The 14,180-nt window shown below is 35.8% G+C and overlaps 1 long non-coding RNA gene across 1 annotated transcript in view; it reads right to left on the reverse strand.

Annotated features, from left to right (window-relative positions):
- Nucleotides 1–825: 825 nt before the first annotated feature.
- The window catches only part of LOC106028152 (uncharacterized), a 36,713-nt gene continuing 23,358 nt past the window's right edge, over nucleotides 826–14,180 (reverse strand). Inside the window, exons 5-6 of the long non-coding RNA XR_001201760.3 lie at nucleotides 3,120–3,272; nucleotides 826–1,589 (exon numbers count right to left, since the gene is read on the reverse strand). This is a non-coding gene — a long non-coding RNA (uncharacterized LOC106028152). The remainder of the gene's footprint in view (nucleotides 1,590–3,119; nucleotides 3,273–14,180) is intronic.

Below are 14,180 nucleotides of genomic sequence, written 5' to 3' on the forward strand. Positions count from 1 at the left end.
CATGTTACTTTAGAAGTCCCATTTTAACACAAAGAATGTGTTGACAATGGACGGGATACGTACTTTTTGAAAACCTCACACAGTTAAGCTGGTAAGTCACCCAGAAAGTCGACTCAGTTTAAATGTTTATGAAACATCTCAGGAGAAATGCAAAACACTTATTAAAACTCACCATTGAAAGTGAAATACTTTCAGCAGTAGCGAGTTGGAAAAATAAAGGTAAAACTTGGGAGTATTTTCCTCTGCTTAAGGAGCCCACCTTGTTTGTATTTTAACTGAAGTCAGAGGTTGTATGTTGATTCCAGGTTAATTCTAATTCATTGAGCAGGTTTCTGTGACATCCTCAAAGAGATGAAAAGTTCTGGTGAAAAATGCGATGGCCCAGCTCACAACTGTAATATCTAATTCAAGCAACCTCCTGGGAATTCCAGTGATTTTTCTTGCTAATTTCAGTCCAATTAAACTGCTGGATCTCAATTCATGTTCCTCCTCTGTATCCATAGGTCTGCTGCCACTACTGTAACTAGGCGCACCAATCATGAGGAGATTCTTTGTACTTTTTGTTTGAATCTAATGAGCTGAGTTTGAAACACCTAGCAAATAATCGCTTCCCAAGGGTTGATGAGGAGAGGGAGGACCAGCCATGTTGGAATGACTACATTCTTTAGGACCATGTGTAAGATTAGGGATTGACCATATTTTTCCATAAAGCTCCAGATAGTAAATATTTAGGTTCTGCAGGTCATTAAGTCTATCACAAATTCTCTACTTTAGCATTATGTCATGAAATTAGTTATAGACAATACAGAAACAATTAAGTGTGACTGTGTTTCAACAAAACTTTTTTTATGGGCACACATTTGAATTTCACATAATTTTCATATATTATACAGTATTTTTTTTCTTTTTTGCCAGCCATTTAAAAAAATATAAAAACTGTTCTTAACCAAAGACCATGTGAAAACAGACAGCAAGGCTCATTTGACCCAGAGGTCAAAGTTTGTGGACCTCTAACTTAGAATCTCAGAAGAGAAGACAGCACTGGTGATACTTCATGAGTCACACAGAGGACATTAACTAGGAGTACAGAAAAATACAACCAAAATAATGATTAGGCCTGCCCACTGAATATTTTCTTTCTGCCCAATTCATAGTACTATTGTTTCTTACATTCTTTTTGTCAGCGTGACTATGTGACTTGCTTTCCAATGAGATGTGAAAAGCAGCATGTGTCCCTTCCAAGGGAAAAATAACAGAGTAAACCACATGATTTATGAAGGGCAGAGAAATTATGAATGGGCATAGTACCCACACTAACCCTGGATACATGTTGTCTTGAGTGAAAAACAAAATCCTGTTGCATCCATCCAGTAAGATTTAGTGATGTTTTATTTACAGTTCAGCTCAAGATGGACAAAATGCAATTAGTCTGTACTAAATTCAATTGGCGTATTCCATTCTACGATCAGAGAGAACTGCGGTTCCTTAAAATGAAATATTCCATTCACACTTCAACAGAAGATAGACACTTTGTCAACTGGAAATAGGTAAACAATACATCATGAATCTGCTGTCTTTAAGTCTGTGATCTGTAAAGAAAAGTTTTTAAAATAGAAATTTTTAATACTACCATTTAATGCAGATGAAAGTATTTTAAGACAGATAACCTCATATTGAGCTGGTGGGAAATTAAACTGCTACAGTCTTTCTTGTCAATAATTTTCACAATTTTTTAAGCTCTTTGACTACAAACTATGTCTAGGAATCTAACTTGAAAAAATAATAAAGAACTCAGGCAAATATTTTTTAAAAATGATACTTATTCTTGTTAAAATAGTAACAAAAAACTGGAAATCTATGTAACTTTATAAGAAACACTAAAATATATTTTCATATAATATTTTCATATAATAAAAATTATACAAGTATTTAAAATCAAACTTTACAAAGAAATGTAATGGCGGAAAACAAGATTATGTAGTCTAAACAGTGTAATTTCATGATGTACACATGCTGTATATATAATACATATAGAAAGACAAAGCGGACTGAATTGAAGTATGCCAAAACATCACAAGATTATAAGTGATTATAATTTTGTTTATCGAAATTTTATGTTTTTCAAATTTTCTACCAGGAACTCTTATAATCAAAAAAGCTACAAAAGATGTTCTTAAGTAGTCCTCAACAAGCCTGCTCTAGATTCTCCTATTCTAGTTTATTTACTCTTTCCACAAGCTGTAAAATCTCCAAGAATCCTCTTTATTGAAGTAACCTCTAGCACCACTTTCTAACATTTTACTTAGACCCCATGTTAGGTTGTCAGCATAAAGTTCTTACTGAATGGAAGGTCTTTTGGGGCTTCTTTCCAGGTTCTTAGTGTTCTGAACAACAACAACAGAAAAAAAAAGAAAGAAAAAACGGGCAATGCAACACAGAAAAGGCCATGAAGGCATAAACATACTGATGATGAAAAAGAGGTAGAGTTTACGGGCTGAGAGTGGGCCAGTGAGCAGACTTACAGTGGCCCTGAGAATAAAGAAAAGGAGGCTTTTTAAAATCTAGCATTCCTGGTTTGGTTTCCCGTTCACGTAAAGGAGGCATTGGAACACTTGCCCTATCAAGAACTCGCTTGCCATCCTGCCAGATTTTTAGTGTTCTGTTGAAAGACTGGCATGGCTTCCTGCCAGATATACATGGATTAAAAATAGCAATTTCTGATTGTCCCTGCAAACAGCATCAGATTCAAATGAAGTATTGAAAATAGCACTTTCTGATTTGTTACTTGTACAGCGTTCAGGAGGCCTGGAGTGATTTGGGGTCCTGTGTTCTATTCATGTTCTCTGGATTTTTATGAGCTTTGACACATTCCACCTAGTTCCTTGTTTGATTTACCCCAGCCTTCAATTCCTACCTCTCCCCCTAATGGCTCTGGAGGTCTGCATACATGGGAAAGAATGGGTTTCGCTTTCTTCCCAGGGCTGCAATCTATTAATTCAAAACTTATTACTATTTACATTGATTTATGACCTGAATTCTAGTGACTGACTTGCTTCAGGGGACTTTCAGTCCTACCTGTGCAATCTTAACATCCCCCCCCAACCCATCACAACACATACTAGTGGCGAAACAAGAAGATTCATATTCCCTCAGTCTGATCGCTGATTTCACCAGCAGCTGTCCGTTTTATTCCAGCATCCTGACTCTTCCCTTTATGGAGCACTCTCTGTGAGGGCTTCCTCAGGGGTACTTGCTGGATCCTCTGCACCTTTCTAGCCAGACAAAACAGGAGAGAAAAAAGTCAGATATCACTCTACCCTCCCTCTATCTGCCACAGTCATTTTAACCCCCAGGCCTTAAGGAAATATAGTCTTTCTGTATCCTCAGAAAGGGGAAGAGGGGTTAGGGAACATCCACAACATACCCACTACAGGTAGCCAAAAGTAGCTCTGAGCTCAATCCTACATATTCTAATTTATCTTACCCCTTTATTAAAAGAATTTCCCCACTCATTCTGTCAGATGGCCAAAACCGGTTTTGAATCTCATTGCTAAGAAGCTTTTCTAAATGCTTCAGTCAAAATAAACTTGTTTCTTCCTCCGTGATCCTTCTCAGTCTGACTTACATCCGAGGAAATCCTGCATGTTCTTCCTTCATCAGAGAAAAAGGATAAACCACGTTCTCCCGTTGTGTACAGCATGGTGCCTTCCTGGACAGCCCTCAGAAAATGTGAACTCCCTTCCAGTGCTTTGACTCAAATTTGCAGAGTCCAGTGGAACAAAAATACATCAGACTCATGTTTCACATAAATGGTGCTGATTTTTAGCTCAATCTTTTAACAGATATTATCTGAAGAACATTTATAAGAAAGTTCAGAAGAACCATCCAAAAAGCACACGAGCTTTAAAACCTCTTTGGGGACTGATTTAAAGAACCAAAGGCTCTAGCATAAGATTTCTTATTCCTCTGATAATCCTGTCGTATTTTGCAGATTTTAAAACTCTCTGTGGAGTTTTCCTTTTCCTGGAAAACCCATATTCTTCAGTAAATCAACTTTTCAGCCCACTGGGTATAAAAACAGAATGTGCTTTAGCTTTACTGAGTTTGCAGGCAAATGGAAAGAAAAGTAAAGAAATAAAGTACAAGTGAGAGGTGCGAACTTTCCCCATCCATCTTAATGGAGTGCTAACCTTCCTGCCTCCAGGTGACCCTTTGAATTCTAGAACTATTAAACAATGAGCTGAAATCCAAACACTCAGTCTGGTAGTGAAATCTCCTTGAGAAAGGACAGCTGTGGCCAGTTTTGATCATGATTCAGGCTTAAGAAAGCAAACAAACCCACTGAGCTGATTTGGGCTGTCCTCTGTCAGTTTTAAGTTCTAGCATCTGCCCCCTTTCCTCTGCCTGGCATGTATCACCCTATTTATAGCTGGATGGGTGTGGAATGTGGTCTTTTTAGGAATGATGCCTAAAGCAAGGTCCAGTACACCAAAGACTTTTTTTGGTCAACATGCCTCAAATCTCTTCAAGTCTTAGTGACTTGGTTTTTACCGCTTGGAATGATCTATCTGATGCTTATGCTGAGGAGCATATGGAGGAAAGAGGCAGAGAGCCACAGAGCTTAACAAGAACTACAACGCCCCCCACACTGACCCAAAAAATACAAATCCTAGGACTAATTCCAATGCATTGTTCTTTATAGTCTCATTTTAAAAATATAAAGATTGGAAACGAACACCAAGTCCCTGCTGATTCCATTGCCTGGCAATTGTGTGAAAGTTCAAGAGAAGAAAGGACATGCTGTGAAGTCCTGTAAGAGATGGACTCTGCTTTCAGGTCTAGCGTCTTACCACCTGTTCTGCCTACGACAAATTCTCAAATTCCTCTTAAAATATAAATAACACTATTGTCTCATAATTATACTGCTTTGTGAGCCAAAGAACATCTTTATCAGTATACTAAGCAGTCAAAATAGTAATTATTATTTCATGATTAGGAGGAGCTTGGGAGCAGTTTCAGAGGACCTTCCTCCACCTGATTCGCTTTCCATTTCTCCCACATCTCAGCTCTCTTTGGCTAATTGCTGTAACCCAAGAAATAAACAAAAATTCCCACCAAAAATCCAGAGAAAAAATATTGAGCAGTAAAACACTAAAATATTAGCATCATTGTTTTGGAGCGTGGGGACTTGGGTAATTTTTATTTGTTTCTTTTTGTTGTAATTTCTAAATTTTTCACACAGGCATATATTACTGCTAAATATTTTGATAAATATTTTTTACTGAAAAAGGGCAAATACTCAACAAATACTACATAATCTGAGGGTGTGTTACTGAGCACCTCTTTGCAAGTTGCTATACATAAATCATACATCCATCAACCCCAGATTTCATGGAACAGTTCTAAATATGAATATTGTATTCCATTCTTTTAATTTAGTTTGGTGCATATGGTCACTCTATACTATTTTATCAGTTATTTGATTTTGAGTGGTATATTTGGATACTTTATAAGGAGATACAACAACAAATTACTAAAAACTCACATGATCCCACCTATCTGGTAGCTGATATCAAAATTGTTGTATATTATATAAATATAATAGGCAGCTAAGTTAAGAAGAAATATTATAGGATCCCTCAAGGGAGTCAGTTCAGAGGAAGAGAATATTATAATTGTGCTTGGAGGTGCATCTGTTGAAGGTCAGGCCATAGACATGGAAGGATCAGGCCTACATGCCTCCCCAAGGGATAAGCAACATACTACAGTTGGTATCACCTGGTCTAATAAAGTCTAGCTAGATATTACTCACCAAAAAGGTCCTTGTTATGTCCATGCACACCTGCTATGTGACTTGCATTCCCTTTAGATCAACATTAGCTAAGCAGCTATACTTGTAATCTTGTTGGTTGATCATAGTTTTGTCCCACGTTTTACCCACCCTGTGTTTTTGCTCTATAAAATTTCCTTTGAGAAGTGGGCTCACTGACAACCCATTTTGGGGTCTTCCTGCCTCTGAGGAACTATTTCTCTCTATAAACATTTCCTACTCTTAACTTCTGCTGTTGCTTAAAATCCATTCTTCGATCTTGGGGGACATGAACTTGGCATATCTGACATCTAACAGGTTGAGAGTTATAATATTTCCCTTATATCATTTGGAGGTGTTGTGTCATTAGGATAATAACAAAATCAAGCTTTATGGTGCCTGTGCAGAGGACAAAGCACATATTGTAAGGGATAATGGGAAAGTCACTGTACTGGCAGGATTCCGTGCTGAGACAGAGACCTCCTCTAGATCCAGTGGAGGATTTAATTTTCATTGGTGGGAGAAATGACTAAGGAGAGAATCTGGGGGAAGGTTGAAATGCAAAATAGAAATGATTAAATGTTTTTCATTATGGATAAAATGCAGTGGTGAAAGTAGATTAAAAACAGGATTCTAGATTACAATAATTACAGAGAACTTTGTAGATTTTAGAATTACAAAAAGGAGCATTATGATTCTACAGGTATCATTAGGTGACAGAATTACCTATATTGTGACTATGCAACTGTTAGTTTTTTGGCCAATTCAGTGTTTTTAACATAAAAGGTTTGATAACCTGTTTGATTAGGTGCCACATGAAATAGAATGTCTAAAAGTGACTAGAGAGAAGCAAAAAAATTGACTCAGCATCACCAAGAATCTAGACTTTTCTGCCGTCTCTTTCTGAGCCACCATTCTCTGCATGCCATGGCTTCCTGTGCGGCAGATAGATGGTGATGAGTATTCCAGATACCACATTCCAAATGGTAGGGAAGAGTGGTGATGAGAGGTGGGCGAAGTAGGCCAGGATAGTGTGGAAATTCTTCCCAGGGCTCTGTCTTTATCAGGGAGATATTTTCTAGAGACTCTCCCAAAAATCTCCTCCTCACATATCAATAGCCACAATTGGGTCAAATAGTCACCCCCATCAAAAGTCAGCGGAAAAGCAAACATCTGCACTTTTAGTTTCCAGCATAGACCATGGTCTATGCCCACTTTGAAAAGAAATTTTTAAAAAAGTGATGTAATAGTTGCATAAAAAATCAGCAGTGGAAATTACATCTGATATTTTCAAAAATATATTAAAATACCCTCCTGTTAATTTACTTCTAAATTCTTTATTCCTACAGAAAATTTGCTATTTCACCAAGTAGAACTCAGATGGGTTATTTTAGCAGATATTGCTTAAAATGAAAGTACCTGTACTGAACATATCACCCCTTTAACAGCCCTCCAAACTCACTGAGCAAGTGCTCCTGAGAGAAGCCTACAATTTCATTTCCTCTTTTTATTCTTCCCACAGTATTTGTTCCCTGGCCAAATTTTCAGAATAGGATCATCTTACAATACAGAAGATAGAATGTACTTTGGCATTTTAGATTCTTGTGGGTTTTCTCTTTTTGTTTCAAATGCAACAGCAAAAACAGAACAGAAGCCAAGAATGTGTAACTTCTGTGAATGCTTACATTTTTTCTGCAAAGTTTCAAAGAAATATTTAATAAACACATTTAAAATTAAACTCTGTGTGTTGTTATGTATGGAAAAATTGGACAAAACAGAAATTATATAAACACACAAGTCATAATTGAAGTAGTTTCTACTAATTCATTCAGATGCCATCAGTTTTGGTTTTAAAAACCCCAAGATACATGTACATTCATCACAGTTTAAATTTTAAACTAATACATGCCATTTCTGAGTAGTATTTGGAATAAAAAGCTAGCCATTCATGGTGACATAAGAATAATTAAAAAGTGAAACTAAAAATAGATAACAGATGCATATCTGTTTGGTTTGCTTTTCAATAAATACTAAAGGCCACACAAAATATGGACAGGAATTAAAAATTGTCATGAATTATAATTATTTTGTAATTAGAACACTTCACCTTTATAAGAGTTTATTACCTGTGCAGTACATCCATCTGCACAAATTTTCTTGCTTTTCCTCTGACAGTTGGTGAAATATTCCTGGATGACATAATCTCCTTCTTCTTTTAGTCCTGAGATTTTATAAAATACAAGCACTCTTTCCACAGTATTATGTTGAGAAATGTAATTAACAGAAAATATTATATGATATTTATGTCAAACTTTACTTGAGCAAAGAGCATCTAGACCCTGGGTAACCTAATTAGGTAAAGCAAATTTATCTCGTAAGTCTTCACACCATGTTCTTTTCAAGAGCAAACATTCAAGGCTGGAAGCATTCCATTCTGTGTTTCACATCACAGCTTCCTGCCTAACAGAGAGCACAGGATATTTCTCTTAGTGCCTTCACTGAAGTCCTTATCCCTCCAGCCTCACCTCCCTGCTGGCCCCTGTGTGTAATATCTTTATTATGAACTTCTTGGAACCACGAGACTATCCCGTATACTTTTTTTTATCACATTATCCCCATTACATCTTTGCTGAACTTTCTATAATTAAGAAGAAAAATGCAATTTCTTTTGTTACTGTCACTAATTTTTTTCTTTCCTGTTCATTCTGAAACCTATATTATGGTTTTGTTTTGCTTTGTTGTTTCGTTTTGTGATTTGTTTGGTCCTTTCTTTTCTTTCTTTCTTCTTTCTTTTGCTTTTTTTTGTCTATCAAATGCCCCTTCTATATCTGGAATTCATCTGTGTATTATAATTATAATCTTATACTTTCCAGGCAAGGTGGCACACTATAATATTAGTTATTTGGGGAAGCTAAAGCAGAAATATCACAAGTTTGAATCCCACCTAGAACATTTAGTGAGATTCTGTCTCAAACAAACAAAACAAAACAAAAAAAAGAAGGCTTAGAGGGCTGGGAATGCAGCTCAGTACCAGTCTCTGGCTTCAATCTCCAATACTGCAAAAATTAAGGGCGGTGTAATCTTATATGCATCTACTAAGTTCTCTTAATATTAAGTATAAAAAGATTATTTCTATTTAAAAATAACTATTACTCCAGGATTGTTACACATCAAATAACAGTTTGACAATTATATAACTTAACCATGTAAGACTAAGGTTTAAAAAAAGAAATGTTTCCATTTACCAGACTCCAAATTGTAATTGTTTTTCCAATGAAGAGTAACCATCATGAGAAATAACTGGTTCTATGAGTGGGATGTTTAACTAAAACCATTATCACCCTATCCAAAGCAGTAAATCAAGAAAAAAACTGAATAGACACTTTAGTTTTCTAAGATTAACTTATTACACATCTAGTAAGCACTCATATTTTTGATAAATATCTGAGAAAGACACAGAAGAAACACAAAAATACAAGTTTGTTAAACTAGGTATTTTCTATTAAGCATAATTACAGTCATCTGAATCACATATTCATATAAACCACATGCTCAACAAGAAGGAGGGTATAATGTATCACACATTTAACCTCACCTGAAACTATCACACACTTCAAACTCCACAAGAAATTTCATTAATTTTCAAATTTCTATAGAAATTCATTGTCATACATGTCTAAGAATTCAGAGAATAAAATCACGTGGCTATAGAGTTTCCCGGAAAGATGGAGAGCATATAGATAAATGACAGCAAGGGGAAAGCACATAGATAAAATGCAGAAAAAAGTCACTCCTAAAAAGAGAAAATCCAACATTAATTGCTAAAATACTGAATGCAGAACTGGGACTTAATATTTTATAGCTATAACAATGAAGAAAGGCTTCAAAATGAGAGCTATGTGGTGGAGAATCAGATAAATACAGAAAATGTAGTAACCTTAGGCAATATAACAAAAGAAAGAGAAATAGAAACAAGAGAAACAAAACTTTTCACCCTACTTCAAAATCAGAGAACTAAGACACATCGCTCTGTTCCCCTCCCCATCACCATCAGCATCATCCAGTAGAGAACATGCAGACCCTGATACTAAGAAAGAGGACTCTTAAAACTGGTCAACTTGTCCACAAAATGCCTAGGAGTAAAATCTAAAACAAGAAGATAGCTCTATGCAAAGATCCTATAAGATGAAAATAAGCAAACAAAAATAAATCTTACTTGAAAATTCTCCCCTTAATAAGCCAAAAGGAGGGCTGGGGATGTGGCTCAGTTGCAGAGCTCTTGCCTTGCACTCACAGGCCCTGGGTTCAATCCTTGGTACCGCCAAAAATAGGAAGCATTTTCAAGGCCAGCCTGGACTACAAAGTGAGTTCAAGGCCAGTCTCAAGTGCAAAACTTAAAGGCAGGCGCTGAAACATATTAGACAATTGCTCTATCACTGAGCTACAGCCCCAGCCCAGAATCAGAAATTTGAGAATTAAAAATGGACAGAGAAAAAAATAGAAAGAAATGCAATAAATAATGCTGAAATCACAAGAATTTTTAAAGAAAAAGATGCAGTCATCTTAGAAATGAAGAATAAATTATAGGCTGTACAACAGTGAAGAGACAAAATTACAAATTTAGTTCGTCTGCGGTGTTCTGAATGTATTTCCAAAATTCACCTGTTGCAACTTAAATCCTCAAGATGATGGCATTAAGAGGTGTGGCCTCTGTGAGGAGACAAGTCATAATGGCTCCACCTTCATCACCAGAATTAATGTCTTCATAAAAAGGATTGAGGGAGGCTTTTTGCTCATTCTTCCCCTCTGCCATGTGCCATGACAAATAGAAAATGTTATGTGTGAAAAATGAACCCTTCCTGAGACACCAAACTTGCCAGCAGCTGACCTTGGTCTGCTCAGCCTTCAGAACCATGAGAAATACATGTTATTGGTTTTAAATTATCATCTTGTTACAGGAAACCTGAACAGGTCAACACAAAGGCATTTCTGAAAGGCAGGAAAACAACTCAGAAAATATAAATGATAAAAGAAAGGAAGTTTAAAAAGGAAAAAAAAAAACCAAATAGTCATATAATTGGAGTCCCTAAGGAAGGAAAGACAAGCTGGGGAGCAGCAGCCATGACTCAAACTACAGCCACATAAAACCTTCCAGAGATAAAAGTGTACTTAAACTTATGTATTGAAAGGCCTAGGGAAACTGAACTAAAACTATGCTGGTCGACTATCCAAATAAAACTGTTCAAGAAAAAAATATATTCTCAGAGATCTTCAGGGGAAAAAATATCAAATTATCTATAAGGGAGGAGGTGGAAGAAGGCTACATCAGAGTTCCAAAGAACAACTTACAAAATATGGCCACTGTGAAAGTGAATTTTCAAACACTGTAGGTAAAGTCAAGAATTTTATATACAAAAATTATAATCTTAATTTCAAATAACAGAGTTTAGTCCAAAAGCACTTTTAAAAAAGAAAAAGACATTTTTGATGCTAAATGCTACCATTGTCAATTAGCATATAATGTTCATGAATTCCTATTACACAATAATTACATTAATGCTGAGACTCTAATACACTATTTTCACACTGGTATATTATAGACAGTCTATGTAGACAAAAAGCAAACACATCAAGGATCCAACAGTAGATATTCTGAATATATAACATTACAACCCTATAATAGAAAACATATTCTTCTCTTGAATACATACACAACACTCATAGAAATTGATCATGTATTAGTTTATGTACAAATATCAATGTTTCATCATGTACAAATATTTTAAATAACATTCCTGATTATAATTAAAATACAATAATTGTGCATTGTGGATGGGAATGTAGAATGCTATAGTCACTGTTGGAAACTATTTGGCAGTTCCTCAAAAAGTTATAGAACTAGCACATGATCCAGCAGTTTTGCGTCTAGGAAAGACTTATACAATCTGAAGAGAAACCAGAGTATGCAGTTTTGCATCTAGAAGAGATATACATTTTCATTGATATATATATATATATATCTATATGCATCTATGCAACTGAATATTAATAAATTGAATGGAGGGACTTAAGCAAATATCAGTGCACAATGTCCCTAGCAGCATTACAACCATTACTCAAAAGATAGAATAACCCATGTCCATCAACAGATGAAGAGATAATTAAAATTTGTTATATACATACAATAGAATATTGCTTAGCCTAAAGAAAAGAGTGAAGGGCTGTAATGGACCTTAAAAATATTATGCAAAGTAAAATAAGCCAGATACAGAAGGGCAAACATAAGACTTCACTTATATGACGTACCACTAGAATGGGCAAATTCATAGAGACAGAAAGTAGGCAGAGATTACCATGGGTGGAGGGCGTTAGTATTTAATGGCTACACAGTTTATGCTGGGATGATGAAAAGGTTTTGGACATAGATAGTGGCAATAGTTATATAATATTATAAATGTCTTTAATTTTACTGGCTTGTATATTTTAAAAATGGCTAAACTGCTAAATATTTACATAATTTTAAATACAATGCCAGATACACTGGAAATGCTTTCTGTGGCTTGAATTCAAAGAGTCTAGCATATACTTCTTTGAAACAAGCAAACAAACAAATATTTAAAACTATTTAAAGAGACTAGATTCTCAGTTATAAAATAATTATAGCACATTATACATTATTATTTTTAATGGTAATCTAACTGAACTCTTACTTTCCTGGGTTGAAAATACTTGCCTACCTTGATAATCCAAGACTTATTACTATATAAATAATTGAATGGCAGAAGGATGAATTAATCAAGCTAGGAATTTAAGAAACTTTTATGAGTTAGAGAAACTAAAGTCTGAATCAGAGAAGAGTTCTCAAAAAGGGATGATCCAAGCTATCAGGGTGTGGGGAACCTGGCAGAAGGACAGATGCTTCGTGGTAGTGAGAGAGAAGACACTGGGGGTTAGCTGTCCACAGGACAGGGGTTGTTCCTTCTTACCTTAGAGGCTCTATAGTCAACGTTAAATTGTTCTTTAGACTTCTGATTGTGCTTCTAGTATAGAATGTCAGTGAACCTTACACTTATCTAGTGACCAGGTAAGAATTTAAAAATGGAATAGTCCATTTTTTCTTTTAATTCTGCTCCACATGAGCCATTTTCCTGATTGTAATTACACCTTCTGATTTAGTTAATTTTACTGGAAAAGGTCAAATGATTTATAGTTATAAAATTACAACTGTGATTTTAGTTGGCTGAATCAGGGGGTAAATCATAACCACAGAGAAACAATCAACAGCCCATAGATCAATCAAAAAATATGCTAACTGAAATTTCAAATATAAAAAGAGAGGTCAGTAAAGGTTTAGACAGCAATAAGAAACCTCTTTCAGGAATGTAGTCATTAAAATAACTTCCTATAATCTCCTTTACTAGAAATAAACCCTGGGAAGGTCTAGAAATGTGATTTCTTGAAGACACAATATACTGTCTTGCAGATGTGAAGTGCCAGCCAGAGACACTGATGAGCGCGCATAAATTTTCTTTCCCAGAATTTAGTCAGGGATATAAATGAGGACACTGGTGACTCTGTGTCTTAAGTCTGCCTTATGCATAAAACAGTCACTTCCACATTCATTTTTCCCCCACTAGTTTAAGAAAAATAATGATTATTGGTCTATGATGTGTTGATGTTGAAATAAGGATGTGTTAAAATCAAAAACATGCAAGTTGCAAAGTCTAGAAATCAGCCTATTAAATAGATACTTGGTAGTATAAGCTTTTAAAGTCTGAAGAACTAGACAACAGATTTTTAATGGTTAGCTCAAGTGGAAGGTGAGTGGGGAAAACGGAGATACAGAGGACATTGGGGAGAATTTTCTTAAGACCTAATTTTTTACCTACATCTTAATAATACCAATACTTATTAACACAGTGTACTATACCCTCTTTGCAGTATACTTTAGATGAAGTAATTTATGTCATCTTCACATGTACTTTATGAGGTACATATCGTTTCCTCTGCTCTAAAAGTGAGAAACCAAGGCTAAAAGAAGCTACACTACTTGCCTAAGATGAAACATTGGTGCTTAACAAGCCAGGATTAAAACCCAGGTAGAATGCCTTTTCTGATCCTCAGAAAGGAGATAAAATTAAAACTCATAAAAGATGGCACTCTGTTTAAAGAACTATTACTGTCTGGACTGTATATATTTTAATACTCCTTCCTTCCATCTAGCAGCGACCCACGTGAGTCTAGGTCAGGGTGGAGGGGGCTGGGAGGGTTTGGGGAGCTTCAAATCTAACCCAAGCTGGTCCAACCAGAATTGCTCTTCCTGATATTTTCCGCTAGACCCAGAGAGGAGAACACACCCTGCTGGGTGGTG

This window comes from Cavia porcellus, unplaced genomic scaffold (genome assembly GCF_034190915.1).
Source record: "Cavia porcellus strain 051 isolate PalLab524CR breed Dunkin Hartley unplaced genomic scaffold, mCavPor4.1 scaffold_1, whole genome shotgun sequence".
In the NCBI taxonomy this organism is placed as follows: domain Eukaryota; kingdom Metazoa; phylum Chordata; class Mammalia; order Rodentia; family Caviidae; genus Cavia; species Cavia porcellus.